At 44.8% G+C, this 15,745-nt stretch overlaps 5 non-coding genes across 5 annotated transcripts; all 5 read left to right on the top strand.

Moving 5' to 3' along the window:
* Positions 1 to 10,006: 10,006 nt before the first annotated feature.
* trnai-aau (transfer RNA isoleucine (anticodon AAU)) lies at positions 10,007 to 10,080 on the top strand. Its single transcript has one exon. It is a non-coding gene; the product is annotated as a tRNA-Ile (tRNA).
* A 1,251-nt stretch (positions 10,081 to 11,331) lies between these two features.
* Positions 11,332 to 11,405, top strand: trnai-aau (transfer RNA isoleucine (anticodon AAU)). Its single transcript has one exon. It is a non-coding gene; the product is annotated as a tRNA-Ile (tRNA).
* Positions 11,406 to 12,656: 1,251 nt separating this feature from the next.
* On the top strand, positions 12,657 to 12,730 carry trnai-aau (transfer RNA isoleucine (anticodon AAU)). Its single transcript has one exon. It is a non-coding gene; the product is annotated as a tRNA-Ile (tRNA).
* Positions 12,731 to 13,981: 1,251 nt separating this feature from the next.
* On the top strand, positions 13,982 to 14,055 carry trnai-aau (transfer RNA isoleucine (anticodon AAU)). The gene has a single exon. It is a non-coding gene; the product is annotated as a tRNA-Ile (tRNA).
* Positions 14,056 to 15,306: 1,251 nt separating this feature from the next.
* Positions 15,307 to 15,380, top strand: trnai-aau (transfer RNA isoleucine (anticodon AAU)). The gene has a single exon. It is a non-coding gene; the product is annotated as a tRNA-Ile (tRNA).
* The last annotated feature ends 365 nt before the right edge of the window (positions 15,381 to 15,745 follow it).

Raw genomic sequence — 15,745 nt, 5'->3', positions numbered from 1 at the left:
TCTACATAGGTAACCATTAGTAATATTACGTATTAGTCCTTTTATTCCCTGGAAGATAGCACTTCACAGCATTTGATCATGCTTCTTGTGTTACTAATACTTGTATTATTGATTGATTTCCCCCTTGCTCCCTTTCCCGTAACCCTTGACTGTGACCTTACATCTTGACAGCACTTAGCTTTTACGTTCCAGGATGTATGACCTAACTTACTGTACTTACCTGTGTAAATTGGAAGTTGTAAAATGTATTATATTTTGAATTGCTTTGTACAATGTAAATTTGTATTTGTAATATTTGATGCCTTAACTGTATTCTTGCAATTTGTATAGCACTGGATAAGGGCATCTGCCAAGAAATAATAATAATAATAATAATAATAATAATAATAATAATAATAATAATAATAATAATAATAATAGCCATAGAGACACACTTGTCTGTACTGGGACAAGGTAACCATAGAGACACTGGTCTATACTGAACTGATGCTGGTCATGAAATGTACCCTGTGATGAGGTGTGCGTGATGGTAAAGCAGTAGCTCTTTTGGAGTATCAGGGCTCATAGTGTTGCATTTTTGCAGAGTTCTTCAACACAGGTTTGTATTTCACTATCATGTTTACTTTAAATAGCTCAGAGAAATGTCCTTTATTTAGAGCTTCTCTGAGACCCCTGATTGGAATTCACTGCTTTGTGCAGTACATCAGAATGTCAGTCACAGCTTTAATCACAATTCCTCTCAAATAAGCCTTCCTGGAATCCCGATTTAACCGATTAAAAATGTTTCTGTGTGGCTTTGTCTGTAACCTTCGGATGGACAGTACCAATTGCTTGCTTCATGTTTTGAACGGCTCTGATTCAAATGCTTAAAATCTTTAAAACCATTTTTAGTGAATGTTTCTTCGGTGTGGGAATCAGAACAAATGCCTGCATATCTACAGATAATTGCATTTCTGGCTATGCTGTATTCCATCCAGCGATACTTCTCATACCACCGCTGTGATGAAAAACTTTGGGATTTAACACAAATTAAAGCAAATGCCTGCAATTTTGGCCGTGTAGGTGACTCATCTATTCCTTATAAATCCGAGGGACAGTAAAATGTTTCCTTACCGAATTCAACACTGGCCTGTGGATGCAAAGCAGTGCTTATATTGGTTTCTTCCGATGCAGTTGGTGATTTATCAGGTTGTGTAATGTGCTGTTCTGATAGTTCTCTTCTCGTCTTTTGAAATAATTCAACAAATAATTTTGTTTCACCATTTGTAGGAACTCCGTTCACAACTACATTTGTTCAGTTGTCATGGTGTGATGCACTACGTAAAAAAACATTTACCACAGCCAGTTATAACCTGCTTGTGCATAACTTAGCCAAAATGTAACCATTAGACTTGAAAAGAACCAGCCCCCATGCTTTGGAATAAAGCCTGTGATTTTCCGAAACACGTTATTGCTTCAGAATCTTGTATTTATAATGTTTTTTTAACACGCGGGAGAAATTTTACACTCTCTGATTGGGTGGACCTGAGAGGTAAGTAGGTGGGCCATGGCCCAACCAGGCCCACCCAGGCCCACCCATGGCTACGCTCCTGTTGTGGCCCAGGTGCTTATTTGACACCCAGACTTACGGCCCACTGATTAATTTAGGTTGCCTTTATTAAAGAGTCTAAAGACGGCTGTCCGGTTCTGAACTTGGACCTGAAGTATTGTGTAGTATAAGTATCGCGTGTCTTCAAAGCATGCAGGGAAAATGTACAATGACTCGAGATCGTCACCCTTGAACTCCCTCACTACTTTTGTTCTCTGAAAGTAGCTGATAGAAACTTGCACACAACTAGTTATTCAGAGATAACATTACCACTTTAAACGATTTTTCAATTGGGCTATAGTGGCTGTTATAATGGGGTTTTAGATTTCCTAACATTGACTGGGAAAGCCCAGTTGAGACTACAGAAGCAGTAGTAGAAATGTTTTAGAGGGCAAACGACTGCTTTCTACCTCAATTAGTCAGGGAACCAACCAGAGAGAGCACATGCTATTTGATATTTTCAAACGACCAATGGTGAACTGCAGTCACAATATGGTTAGCTTTGAGGCATACTTTCACAAAACAAGGACCTACACTCAGTTGAGCCTCTTACTAAAAATGAAGCCACATTTCTTCAAATCATAAATGTAACCGCTACACTGTAAAAATTATTTGTTGACGCAACGTGACTTAGTCAAGTCATCTTGTTGCTTTGACTCAGTTTAGCAAACATGAAGTGTTAAGTTCACTCACTGTTGAAATAACATGCAGTAAATTGAGCCAACGTACTCTATCAATTAATAAGCATTTAGAATTTTTAGTTAAGTCAACTGAAAAACATATTAATTGAACTTAATTTTTCAAGTTTTCACAACTATAAACCAAGTCTAATTGACAAAATAGTCATTCTTCCTCAACTTTCATTACTTACAGTGAGGGAAAAAAGTATTTGATCCCCTGCTGATTTTGTACGTTTGCCCACTGACAAAGAAATGATCAGTCTATAATTTTAATGGTAGGTGTATTTTAACAGTGAGAGACAGAATAACAACAAAAAAATCCAGAAAAACTCATTTCAAAAAAGTTATAAATTGATTTGCATGTTAATTAGGGAAAGAAGTATTTGATCTCCTATCAATCAGCAAGATTTCTGGCTCCCAGGTGTCTTTTATACAGGTAATGAGCTGACATTAGGAGCGCTCCTAAATCTCAGCTCGTTACCTGTATAAAAGACACCTGTCCACAGAAGCAATCAATCAATCAGATTCCAAACTCTCCACCATGGCAAAGACCAAAGAGCTGTCCAAGGATGTCAGGGACAAGATTGTAGACCTACACAAGGCTGGAATGGGCTACAAGACCATCGCCAAGCAGCTTGGTGAGAAGGTGACAACAGTTGGTGCGATTATTCGCAAAAATGGAAGAAACACAAAATAACTGTCAGTCTTCCTCGGTCTGGGGCTCCATGCAAGATCTCACCTCGTGGAGTTTCTCCAGACCTTAATCCCATAGAAAATCTGTGGAGGGAGCTGAAGGTTCGAGTTGCCAAACGTCAGCCTCGAAACCTTAATGACTTGGAGAGGATCTGCAAAGAGGAGTGGGACAAAATCCCTCCTGAGATGTGTGCAAACCTGGTGGCCAACTACAAGAAACGTCTGACCTCTGTGATTGCCAACAAGGGTTTTGCCACCAAGTACTAAGTCGAAGGGGTCAAATACTTATTTCCCTCATTAACATGCAAATCAATTTATAACTTTTGAAATGCATTTTTCTGGATTTTTTTGTTGTTATTCTGTCTCTCACTGCTAAAATACACCTACCATTAAAACTATAGACTGATCATTTATTTGTCAGTGGGCAAACGTACAAAATCAGCAGGGGATCAAATACTTTTTTCCCCCACTGTAAGTAATGAAAGTTGAGGAAGAATGACTATTAATTTCATTATTTGCAATCCACAAAGTCCATCTATAATCATTCAAACGCGGGCTACTTCATCTTTTCTTGCATGATCAGCAACTTTATCCCATGCTAATTAATACAAAAAAATTTTCAACTCCGGTAAAGTAGTATGTCATCATGACGTGATGGTTTTGGCACATGCGCATTACACAAAACGTTCATAGAACATATGTTTTGTGGTTACCTGAGCACGTTATTTAAAGTTTTACAATTCTGTTCAAGTTGAGGTTGTTGTAACTCATCTTATTGTGTGGTGAGACACTGCAATTTCACAGAACATGATTTTACTTGTCCAATTTCCAAAACGAGCTCTCTTCAATCTCCGTTTCAAATCCATGTTGATTTGCGGGTAATCACTGTATCCACTCAATCTTACTACAGTTATAAGAAAACACCTGTAATGCTGTACAAATGCATGTGTTTTTCAAGCACATGAAAGATTGTAGACAGGTAGAGATCGCCACTTGAGTGCCAGACTGACTCTATTGTAAAGGGAAGGCAGGATTATGTGTTATATTTGAGTTATTATGTATTTAAATGACCAGTCAAAATAACCCGATTTTGGCTATTCTAGGTAAATGTGTTTATAACTTATTTATTTTCATGTTTATGCAGCTAAAACGCTGTAGGCATGTTTAATACATATAGTTAGGAATAGTCACGAATGGGTATATGCGCAGTGTATTTTGGAACACAGTATAATTCAAATTTGAATAACCAAAACGGTCAAATTGACCGGCTCTGCGCTTGTAGTGTTAAATGTGGGTGTCATATCGTGTGCCGCACTTCCATGTGTGACGGGCCGCAGGTCGAGAACCACTGCCCTATTCAGAACAGGTTGGTCAGATAGGACCAGAACCAGTGCAGACCCAAAGAACAGAGGACGAGCGTTAGGCAGACAAACCCCAGGGCCCCAGGGCCACAGGTTAGTGCTTTCCTGGAGGTCTTTAGCTCCCCTGTATAATGGACCATTCCAGAGAGATTCCCCTTTGCAGTCAATATCATCAGCTCAGCAGTTTGCCAATACAGATCCCTGGGGAGGTGGGGGCTCAAATCCAGGACCAGGGTTAGCCACCCCTAGCATAAAGCAAAACATTACATGTGTTTAAATGGTTGAAGTCAATACAGTGATTAATGAATTGATGTATTTATTGAGGTGGCTGTGACAGAGTGGCTATAGAGACTATTGCGCTCCTTCACAGCAGCGTCTCTGTTGCTTATATTAAGTTATACTAAGGTATGCTGAGCTGACGATATTGAGGTTTTTACTAAAGAAAAAACAGATAACATGCCACAGGTTAACAACCAGTCCAGTCAAACCCTAAGAGAGATCAGGATAAATGAGGAGGAGGTAGTAAAGGGACTAGCAGAATTAAAAACAAACAAATCACCTGGGCCAGATGGTATATTTCCAACAGTACGTAAAGAAATTATGGAAATGATTGTATTAATTATTTCTAAATAGCACTGGTTTCACTGTTTTTGAATGTTTTGATGTTTTTTTTATTTGTCAAATGCATTGACCGTTATTGTTCTTTTAAATGCATCAGATTGTTTTGATAGTTTTTTTTGTTTGTTGTTTTTTACATTTCAGTTAATTTGACAATTTTTTCACCATTGCATAAATTAAATAATCTAAAATGTGCTTTTTATTATTTTGTCTTCCTTTTCAAAGACAAAATCAATTACAAAACTACAATTAAAAAATATGTATTTAAGACTGAACATTAAACACTGTGCCAACAAAGCACAATAAATAAAATAAAATAAAATAGATAAATTTATATCTGGCCATCTTTGAGCCCCCCTTCTTGAATAGCCTACTGTGAAAGCCGGACACAAATAACGGGGAGAGAGAGGGAGAGTCTCCGGTTTCGGTTGTGTCCGGGCTTTATTTTGTTCAGGTATGTCAAAAAAGGGCGGAGATACAAAACAAAAACAAAATCAAAAGCAAAAAGTGTCCACAATCGGGGTGCTCCGGGCAGACAGGGGTAATAGACTCAGTCCACCTTCTTGTCGGTTAGCTGCTTCCGTCGGGGAGGGAGAGGGATTAAATAAACAGGGCACAGCCCACTTTATAGCGAGACACTCCTTTTCAATGGTGCTATATTTACGCTCCTGGGCGATAATTGTTTGCTTAGATAGAGGACGGGGTGTTCCTGACCCCCAACACTCTGGGACAGGACCGTGCCCACTCCAACTTCTCAGGCGTCGGTCTGTAGAATGAAAGGGAGAGAGAAGTCAAGGCATTTAAAAAAAGGGTGTTGGCAGAGGCGGTCCTTAATTGCCTGGAAAGCCACCTGGCACTGCTCCGTCCACTGGACCGTATCTGGAGCACCTTTTCGCATCAGTTCGGTCAGGGGGTAAGCCAGGGTGGCAAAGTCCGGCAGAAACTGGCGATAATACCCGGAAAACCCCAAAAACTGCCGAACTTCCTTTTTGGACTTAGGAGGCGGACAGGAGGCAATAGCGGTCACCTTGTCAACGACTGGCCGTACCTGCCCCCCTCCTAAGAGGTACCCCAGATACTTGGTCTCCCTCCTCCCAACTGTTCACTTGCCCGGGTTTTCCGTGAGCAGCGCCCAGCCGATCCAGCAACTCATCCACACGGGGCATCGGATAGGCATCAAACCTAGACACTGCATTGAGCTCCCTATAATCAACGCAGAATCTAGTGCTGCCGTCAGGCTTTGGCACCAAGACTATAGGGCTACACCATTCCGATTGTGACTTTTCAATGACTCCCAGCTCCAACATCTTCTGCACCTCTTCATTGACAGCCTACTTTTTGTAATAGGGGGTGCGATAGGGTTTGACACGCACGCAGTGGTCCAGTGCTGTGTGGATGTGGTGTTCAATGAGAGGTGTGAGCACGGGTCGGTGAGAAAAGACATGCTGGAAGCGGCACAATAAAGAGCAAACGTGCTGTTTCTGGGCGTTTGTTAAATGGGCGTTTGTTAAATTGAGTTCAGTGCGAACCTCAGAAACAGCGGCTTCAGACTCTTTATTGTGGGGGGAACTAAAAGCACCCAATGCTTCCTGCTCTCGCCACTTCTTCAGCATGTTCAGATGATAGATCTGCTTTTACCTCCGACGATCTGGGCGACACACCTCATAATCAACATCCCCTAAGCGGCGTGTGACCAAAAAGGGTCCCTGCCACTTAGCCAGCAGTTTAGATGTTGAATTTGGGAATAACACCAGTACCTTGTCCTTGGGTGAACGATCGTAACCGGGCTCTCCTGTTGTACATGCGCTGTTGTCGCTCCTGGGCCTGTAAGAGATGCAACTGTGCAAGTTTCCCCAGTGCCGATAGCCGATCTCTCAGGTCCAGGATGTGCTGTACCATAGAGGTCTGGGAGGGGGCGGTCGCCTCCCAGTCCTCCTTTATTAAGTCGAGGATGCCCCTCAGCCGCCTCCCGTACAGCAGCTCGAAGGGAGAGAAGCCAGTGGACGTCTGGGGCACCTCGCGTACAGCGAACAGCAGGGGTGGCAATAACTTGTCCCAGTCCCAAGCGTCTGTGCTCACAAACTTACAGATCATGTTCTTTAGGGTTTTATTAAAGATCTCCACTAGGGCGTCTGTCTGGGGATGATAGATTGAGGTCCTGATGGACTTTATCCCCAGCAGCCTACAGAGGTCTCGCATCACGCGTGACATGAATGGAGAGCCCTGATCTGTCAGGATTTCCTTTGGGATCCCCACCCGAGTGAAGACCTTAAACAGCTCCTCGGCGATCCTAGTCGCTGACATTGTCCGTAGACGAATTGCCTCCAGGTACCGAGTGGCATAGTCTGCTATGACCAGCACAAATTGATACCCCGCGGAGCTTTTCTCCAACGGACCGATCAAATCCATCCCAATGCGCTCAAATGGTATCTCCATGAGAGGCAGCGGTACCAGCGGAGCCCACGGTACTGCACTGGCATTGGTCTTCTGGCACTCCGGACAGGCAGCACACCATCTTTCTACCTCCTTTTTGATGCCTGGCCAGAAGAATCGGTCCATTATCCAGCTTAAGGTCTTGTCACGACACAGGTGACCTGCCCCAGCCAAATCAGATGAGAGCCTATGATCCTTAATATTAGATAGATAGTTTTCACTAGCGAGCACCCGGCCGGGCGATGTCCAGGCTGCCCGCAACGTCACCGTGGTTTTTCCAGGGGACCACACACTGCCGGGGGAGAGAGAAAAAGAAGGAGCTAAGGAGGCAGATTTGTTTTTGGGACAGGCAAGGCGAGAAGGGGAAGTGGGTCGGGGAGAAACATGTTTAGGTGTGGTGTTTGGCAACATGCTGGTATCCAGGACAGTCGGGTCAGAGGGGGTCTTGGGAATGGAAGGGAGGGTGCCCGCCGTCGGGCATCAGAAGGTGGCATCGTCCCGGGCAATGATGGTTCTCTGCCAGCCTGGTGCCAGCCTTCAGGTTGGACGTGGGAGATGGCAGATGAACTGCTCCAAGGCCACCAGGTCGGCAACTTCCGTGGCTTGAGCCAGCGGTGGCAGGCACCGGGAGCCAGGTTCGAACCGGAGGCTTCTGAGCTTTCGGCGCTGGCCGTCCGACGTCAGACCGACCCGTTCCAGGACACTGTCCCTCAGACTTTTGTAGTCTAGGGCACTCGGGTGGCAGGGGAGCCAGGCGTACCGCCCACTCCGACTCCGGCCAGTCGCAACACCGGGCAGTGCGCTTGAAGATGGCAAGAAAAGCCTCCGGGTCATGAAGTGAGCACTGACTCCGGTGGTACTCGATCCCACAACCATTGAATGACCACTGCCCTTTTCACTAAAAGTCCAGCGCGCTATCCATTGCGCCACAGAGCATGCCTACTGTTGATGGGGCATCTCAGCGTGCTTGTACAAGTAGCATTTACAGATGTGTTTTTTTAATCGCTCTCTCTGATATAGAGATGAAAGGAAATGATGGGTTCTTCTTTTAGATAATACGACTCATGTTGACTTGACTGTGAGGGAAAGTTTTTGTCAGGCACACTGTCTGTGTGTTTGTCTGTCTATCTGTGGCTGTCTGTGTGTCTGTGGCAGTCTGTGCTTGTGGCTGTCTGTGTGTGTGTCTGTGGCTGGACCGATGGGGCTGATTGGAAACATCTTCGACCTGGGTTTCTCTTCATCACAGATACATCTTTCGCTGCCCACATGCCCGAATTGCTTTTCAGCTGGATCACAGCCTCGCCCCAGGTGGGCAAAACCTCCAAAAGTGGTACAAACTCATCCACGTATTCCAGTGTTTCCGAGAAAGCTTGGCATAGTGAGTGAGAAAGTCAACCCTGACAGTGTGGCGACAGATGAGAAGCCACGGAATTGATGCACTCTGTGATGTCATAGAAGTCAGCTGTGAGAGAGTTCTGAGATGTCATCGCTGAACTGGCAGTGAAGGGAGAGGGAGAGGAAGGCAAAGCATGTACATGGCTTCTCTCGCTGACTGGGCAAGATTGGATTAATGAGAGAGTGCAAGGACGGAAATGCAGTTGTTTTCTCGAAGAGTGTAGAAGAGTTTTCTGGTCTCCTGATGGAGGCGTAGGTTCAAATACCACTTCTGACAGACTGATTTATAGCATGACCAATGCTAGGAATTGCAAAAGTGTTCTTTTATTTTCTGACACTAAGCTGTTGGTCACCTCGACTCGGTTGCATAAGTGTTGAAAGTCACGGATTCCCGCAATTCTGTGGCCGCATTCTCAAGGCTATCTTCTATAATACACCTCTCAAAAAATAAGGGAACAAGTAATCATCACAGCATAATACCAAGTCAGTTACAGTTCAGGCATATTAATCTGTACAGTTAGGAAGCCTAAGCGGTTGTGAATCACTGTCTCTTGTTTTGGTGCAAATGAAAGTGACAGCAGGTGCACCGGAGATAGGCAACAGCAAGACAACCCCAAAAAGGGAATGGTTTTGCAGGTGGTGGCCACAGACGATTGCTCTCTCCTTATCCTTCCTGACTGATTCTTCTCTAGTTTTGCCTTTTGCTAGTGTCCTTGTCACTACTGGAATTATGAGGTGCTCCCTGCAGCCCATTCAGGTTGCACAGGTAGTCCAGCTCCTCCAGTATGGCACATCCATACGTGCCGTCTGAAGAAAGTTTGCTGTGTCTCCCAGTACAGTCTCAAAAGCATGGAGCTGGGAGAGTTACGAATTATGCAATGTACGGTGAAGATCTTGAGGTTTCCTAGATTTTGATCACGGAGATCCGATGTGTGATTTAAGTGTTCCCGCAGTTTTCTTGATCAGTATATAATCTCGCGGTGGACGTATACATCCTCTCAGAATGGCCGAGTGGTCTAATTTGCCAGACTTAAGGTGTTGTTCCCTTGAAGAGTGTAGAAGGGTTTTCTGGTCTCCTGATGGAGGCGTGGGTTCAAATCCCACTCCTGACAGATTGATTTATAGCATCACCAATGCTAGGAATTGCAAAAGTGTTCTTTTCACACTTGTGTGTAATGCATTTTGCAGCCAAATTACATAAACATGAGGAAATGCCTGGCAGAGAGACTCCTTTTGATGGCCGGTTAGCTCAGTTGGTTAGAGCGTGGTGCTAATAACGCCAAGTTCTTGGGTTCGATCCCCACATCGGCCAAGACCGATCGTAGGTGCTCATCCGTCTAGTTCGAGTTCTGTTTTTTGAATGTTTGACATGAAACTCCCTGAAGGCAAGCGTAGTAGTGCACTTAAGCAGTGGTAGGATCCACAAGACTTCATCAAGCCGTGTCAAAGTCGGCCATCTACATGCACACGGGAAAATGTCCTTTCGCCGCTTTGCTTTTCTCAGAACACTTCATTTGCATTCTGTCCTCTGATAGTTTCAACTCGTGGGCTCCTGCCAATTCCTTATTACACAGACTTGGAGAGGGAAGCAATGCCAGTGGCTTCAAGAATCAACGCAAGTTTCATGAATGGCACATCTAAGCCATGGTGCCAACCAGACATTGAGCTGTTGGTCACCTCGACTCGGTTGCATAAGTGTTGAAAGTCACGGATTCCCGCAATTCTGTGGCCGCATTCTCAAGGCTATCTTCTATAATACACCTCTCAAAAAAATAAGGGAACAAGTAATCATCACAGCATAATACCAAGTCAGTTACAGTTCAGGCATATTAATCTGTACAGTTAGGAAGCCTAAGCGGTTGTGAATCACTGTCTCTTGTTTTGGTGCAAATGAAAGTGACAGCAGGTGCACCGGAGATAGGCAACAGCAAGACAACCCCAAAAAGGGAATGGTTTTGCAGGTGGTGGCCACAGACGATTGCTCTCTCCTTATCCTTCCTGACTGATTCTTCTCTAGTTTTGCCTTTTGCTAGTGTCCTTGTCACTACTGGAATTATGAGGTGCTCCCTGCAGCCCATTCAGGTTGCACAGGTAGTCCAGCTCCTCCAGTATGGCACATCCATACGTGCCGTCTGAAGAAAGTTTGCTGTGTCTCCCAGTACAGTCTCAAAAGCATGGAGGTGGGAGAGTTACGAATTATGCAATGTACGGTGAAGATCTTGAGGTTTCCTAGATTTTGATCACGGAGATCCGATGTGTGATTTAAGTGTTCCCGCAGTTTTCTTGATCAGTATATAATCTCGCGGTGGACGTATACATCCTCTCAGAATGGCCGAGTGGTCTAATTTGCCAGACTTAAGGTGTTGTTCCCTTGAAGAGTGTAGAAGGGTTTTCTGGTCTCCTGATGGAGGCGTGGGTTCAAATCCCACTCCTGACAGATTGATTAATAGCATCACCAATGCTAGGAATTGCAAAAGTGTTCTTTTCACACTTGTGTGTAATGCATTTTGCAGCCAAATTACATAAACATGAGGAAATGCCTGGCAGAGAGACTCCTTTTGATGGCCGGTTAGCTCAGTTGGTTAGAGCGTGGTGCTAATAACGCCAAGGTCTTGGGTTCGATCCCCACATCGGCCAAGACCGATCGTAGGTGCTCATCCGTCTAGTTCGAGTCCTGTTTTTTGAATGTTTGACATGAAACTCCCTGAAGGCAAGCGTAGTAGTGCACTTAAGCAGTGGTAGGATCCACAAGACTTCATCAAGCCGTGTCAAAGTCGGCCACCTACATGCACACGGGAAAATGTCCTTTCGCCGCTTTGCTTTTCTCAGAACACTTCATTTGCATTCTGTCCTCTGATAGTTTCAACTCGTGGGCTCCTGCCAATTCCTTATTACACAGACTTGGAGAGGGAAGCAATGCCAGTGGCTTCAAGAATCAACGCAAGTTTCATGAATGGCACATCTAAGCCATGGTGCCAACAAGACATTGAGCTGTTGGTCACCTCGACTCGGTTGCATAAGTGTTGAAAGTCACGGATTCCCGCAATTCTGTGGCCGCATTCTCAAGGCTATCTTCTATAATACACCTCTCAAAAAAATAAGGGAACAAGTAATCATCACAGCATAATACCAAGTCAGTTACAGTTCAGGCATATTAATCTGTACAGTTAGGAAGCCTAAGCGGTTGTGAATCACTGTCTCTTGTTTTGGTGCAAATGAAAGTGACAGCAGGTGCACCGGAGATAGGCAACAGCAAGACAACCCCAAAAAGGGAATGGTTTTGCAGGTGGTGGCCACAGACGATTGCTCTCTCCTTATCCTTCCTGACTGATTCTTCTCTAGTTTTGCCTTTTGCTAGTGTCCTTGTCACTACTGGAATTATGAGGTGCTCCCTGCAGCCCATTCAGGTTGCACAGGTAGTCCAGCTCCTCCAGTATGGCACATCCATACGTGCCGTCTGAAGAAAGTTTGCTGTGTCTCCCAGTACAGTCTCAAAAGCATGGAGCTGGGAGAGTTACGAATTATGCAATGTACGGTGAAGATCTTGAGGTTTCCTAGATTTTGATCACGGAGATCCGATGTGTGATTTAAGTGTTCCCGCAGTTTTCTTGATCAGTATATAATCTCGCGGTGGACGTATACATCCTCTCAGAATGGCCGAGTGGTCTAATTTGCCAGACTTAAGGTGTTGTTCCCTTGAAGAGTGTAGAAGGGTTTTCTGGTCTCCTGATGGAGGCGTGGGTTCAAATCCCACTCCTGACAGATTGATTTATAGCATCACCAATGCTAGGAATTGCAAAAGTGTTCTTTTCACACTTGTGTGTAATGCATTTTGCAGCCAAATTACATAAACATGAGGAAATGCCTGGCAGAGAGACTCCTTTTGATGGCCGGTTAGCTCAGTTGGTTAGAGCGTGGTGCTAATAACGCCAAGTTCTTGGGTTCGATCCCCACATCGGCCAAGACCGATCGTAGGTGCTCATCCGTCTAGTTCGAGTTCTGTTTTTTGAATGTTTGACATGAAACTCCCTGAAGGCAAGCGTAGTAGTGCACTTAAGCAGTGGTAGGATCCACAAGACTTCATCAAGCCGTGTCAAAGTCGGCCATCTACATGCACACGGGAAAATGTCCTTTCGCCGCTTTGCTTTTCTCAGAACACTTCATTTGCATTCTGTCCTCTGATAGTTTCAACTCGTGGGCTCCTGCCAATTCCTTATTACACAGACTTGGAGAGGGAAGCAATGCCAGTGGCTTCAAGAATCAACGCAAGTTTCATGAATGGCACATCTAAGCCATGGTGCCAACCAGACATTGAGCTGTTGGTCACCTCGACTCGGTTGCATAAGTGTTGAAAGTCACGGATTCCCGCAATTCTGTGGCCGCATTCTCAAGGCTATCTTCTATAATACACCTCTCAAAAAAATAAGGGAACAAGTAATCATCACAGCATAATACCAAGTCAGTTACAGTTCAGGCATATTAATCTGTACAGTTAGGAAGCCTAAGCGGTTGTGAATCACTGTCTCTTGTTTTGGTGCAAATGAAAGTGACAGCAGGTGCACCGGAGATAGGCAACAGCAAGACAACCCCAAAAAGGGAATGGTTTTGCAGGTGGTGGCCACAGACGATTGCTCTCTCCTTATCCTTCCTGACTGATTCTTCTCTAGTTTTGCCTTTTGCTAGTGTCCTTGTCACTACTGGAATTATGAGGTGCTCCCTGCAGCCCATTCAGGTTGCACAGGTAGTCCAGCTCCTCCAGTATGGCACATCCATACGTGCCGTCTGAAGAAAGTTTGCTGTGTCTCCCAGTACAGTCTCAAAAGCATGGAGGTGGGAGAGTTACGAATTATGCAATGTACGGTGAAGATCTTGAGGTTTCCTAGATTTTGATCACGGAGATCCGATGTGTGATTTAAGTGTTCCCGCAGTTTTCTTGATCAGTATATAATCTCGCGGTGGACGTATACATCCTCTCAGAATGGCCGAGTGGTCTAATTTGCCAGACTTAAGGTGTTGTTCCCTTGAAGAGTGTAGAAGGGTTTTCTGGTCTCCTGATGGAGGCGTGGGTTCAAATCCCACTCCTGACAGATTGATTAATAGCATCACCAATGCTAGGAATTGCAAAAGTGTTCTTTTCACACTTGTGTGTAATGCATTTTGCAGCCAAATTACATAAACATGAGGAAATGCCTGGCAGAGAGACTCCTTTTGATGGCCGGTTAGCTCAGTTGGTTAGAGCGTGGTGCTAATAACGCCAAGGTCTTGGGTTCGATCCCCACATCGGCCAAGACCGATCGTAGGTGCTCATCCGTCTAGTTCGAGTCCTGTTTTTTGAATGTTTGACATGAAACTCCCTGAAGGCAAGCGTAGTAGTGCACTTAAGCAGTGGTAGGATCCACAAGACTTCATCAAGCCGTGTCAAAGTCGGCCACCTACATGCACACGGGAAAATGTCCTTTCGCCGCTTTGCTTTTCTCAGAACACTTCATTTGCATTCTGTCCTCTGATAGTTTCAACTCGTGGGCTCCTGCCAATTCCTTATTACACAGACTTGGAGAGGGAAGCAATGCCAGTGGCTTCAAGAATCAACGCAAGTTTCATGAATGGCACATCTAAGCCATGGTGCCAACAAGACATTGAGCTGTTGGTCACCTCGACTCGGTTGCATAAGTGTTGAAAGTCACGGATTCCCGCAATTCTGTGGCCGCATTCTCAAGGCTATCTTCTATAATACACCTCTCAAAAAAATAAGGGAACAAGTAATCATCACAGCATAATACCAAGTCAGTTACAGTTCAGGCATATTAATCTGTACAGTTAGGAAGCCTAAGCGGTTGTGAATCACTGTCTCTTGTTTTGGTGCAAATGAAAGTGACAGCAGGTGCACCGGAGATAGGCAACAGCAAGACAACCCCAAAAAGGGAATGGTTTTGCAGGTGGTGGCCACAGACGATTGCTCTCTCCTTATCCTTCCTGACTGATTCTTCTCTAGTTTTGCCTTTTGCTAGTGTCCTTGTCACTACTGGAATTATGAGGTGCTCCCTGCAGCCCATTCAGGTTGCACAGGTAGTCCAGCTCCTCCAGTATGGCACATCCATACGTGCCGTCTGAAGAAAGTTTGCTGTGTCTCCCAGTACAGTCTCAAAAGCATGGAGGTGGGAGAGTTACGAATTATGCAATGTACGGTGAAGATCTTGAGGTTTCCTAGACTTCGATCACGGAGATCCGATGTGTGATTTAAGTGTTCCCGCAGTTTTCTTGATCAGTATATAATCTCCCGGTGGACGTATACATCCTCTCAGAATGGCCGAGTGGTCTAATTTGCCAGACTTAAGGTGTTGTTCCCTTGAAGAGTGTAGAAGGGTTTTCTGGTCTCCTGATGGAGGTGTGGGTTCAAATCCCACTTCTGACAGAATGATTTATAGCATCACCAATGCTAGGAATTGCAAAAGTGTTCTTTTCACACTTGTGTGTAATGCATTTTGCACCCAAATTACATAAACATGAGGAAATGCCTGGCAGAGAGACTCCTTTTGATGGCCGGTTAGCTCAGTTGGTTAGAGCGTGGTGCTAATAACGCCAAGGTCTTGGGTTCGATCCCCACATCGGCCAAGACCGATCGTAGGTGCTCATCCGTCTAGTTCGAGTCCTGTTTTTTGAATGTTTGACATGAAACTCCCTGAAGGCAAGCGTAGTAGTGCACTTAAGCAGTGGTAGGATCCACAAGACTTCATCAAGCCGTGTCAAAGTCGGCCATCTACATGCACACGGGAAAATGTCCTTTCGCCGCTTTGCTTTTCTCAGAACACTTCATTTGCATTCTGTCCTCTGATAGTTTCAACTCGTGGGCTCCTGCCAATTCCTTATTACACAGACTTGGAGAGGGAAGCAATGCCAGTGGCTTCAAGAATCAACGCAAGTTTCATGAATGGCACATCTAAGCCATGGTGCCAACCAGACATTGAGCTGTTGGTCAC

This window comes from Amia ocellicauda, chromosome 12 (genome assembly GCF_036373705.1).
Source record: "Amia ocellicauda isolate fAmiCal2 chromosome 12, fAmiCal2.hap1, whole genome shotgun sequence".
Lineage (NCBI taxonomy): Eukaryota > Metazoa > Chordata > Actinopteri > Amiiformes > Amiidae > Amia > Amia ocellicauda.
Note: the sequence above shows the minus strand (reverse complement) of the source record. Positions and strands in the feature narration are given on the sequence as shown.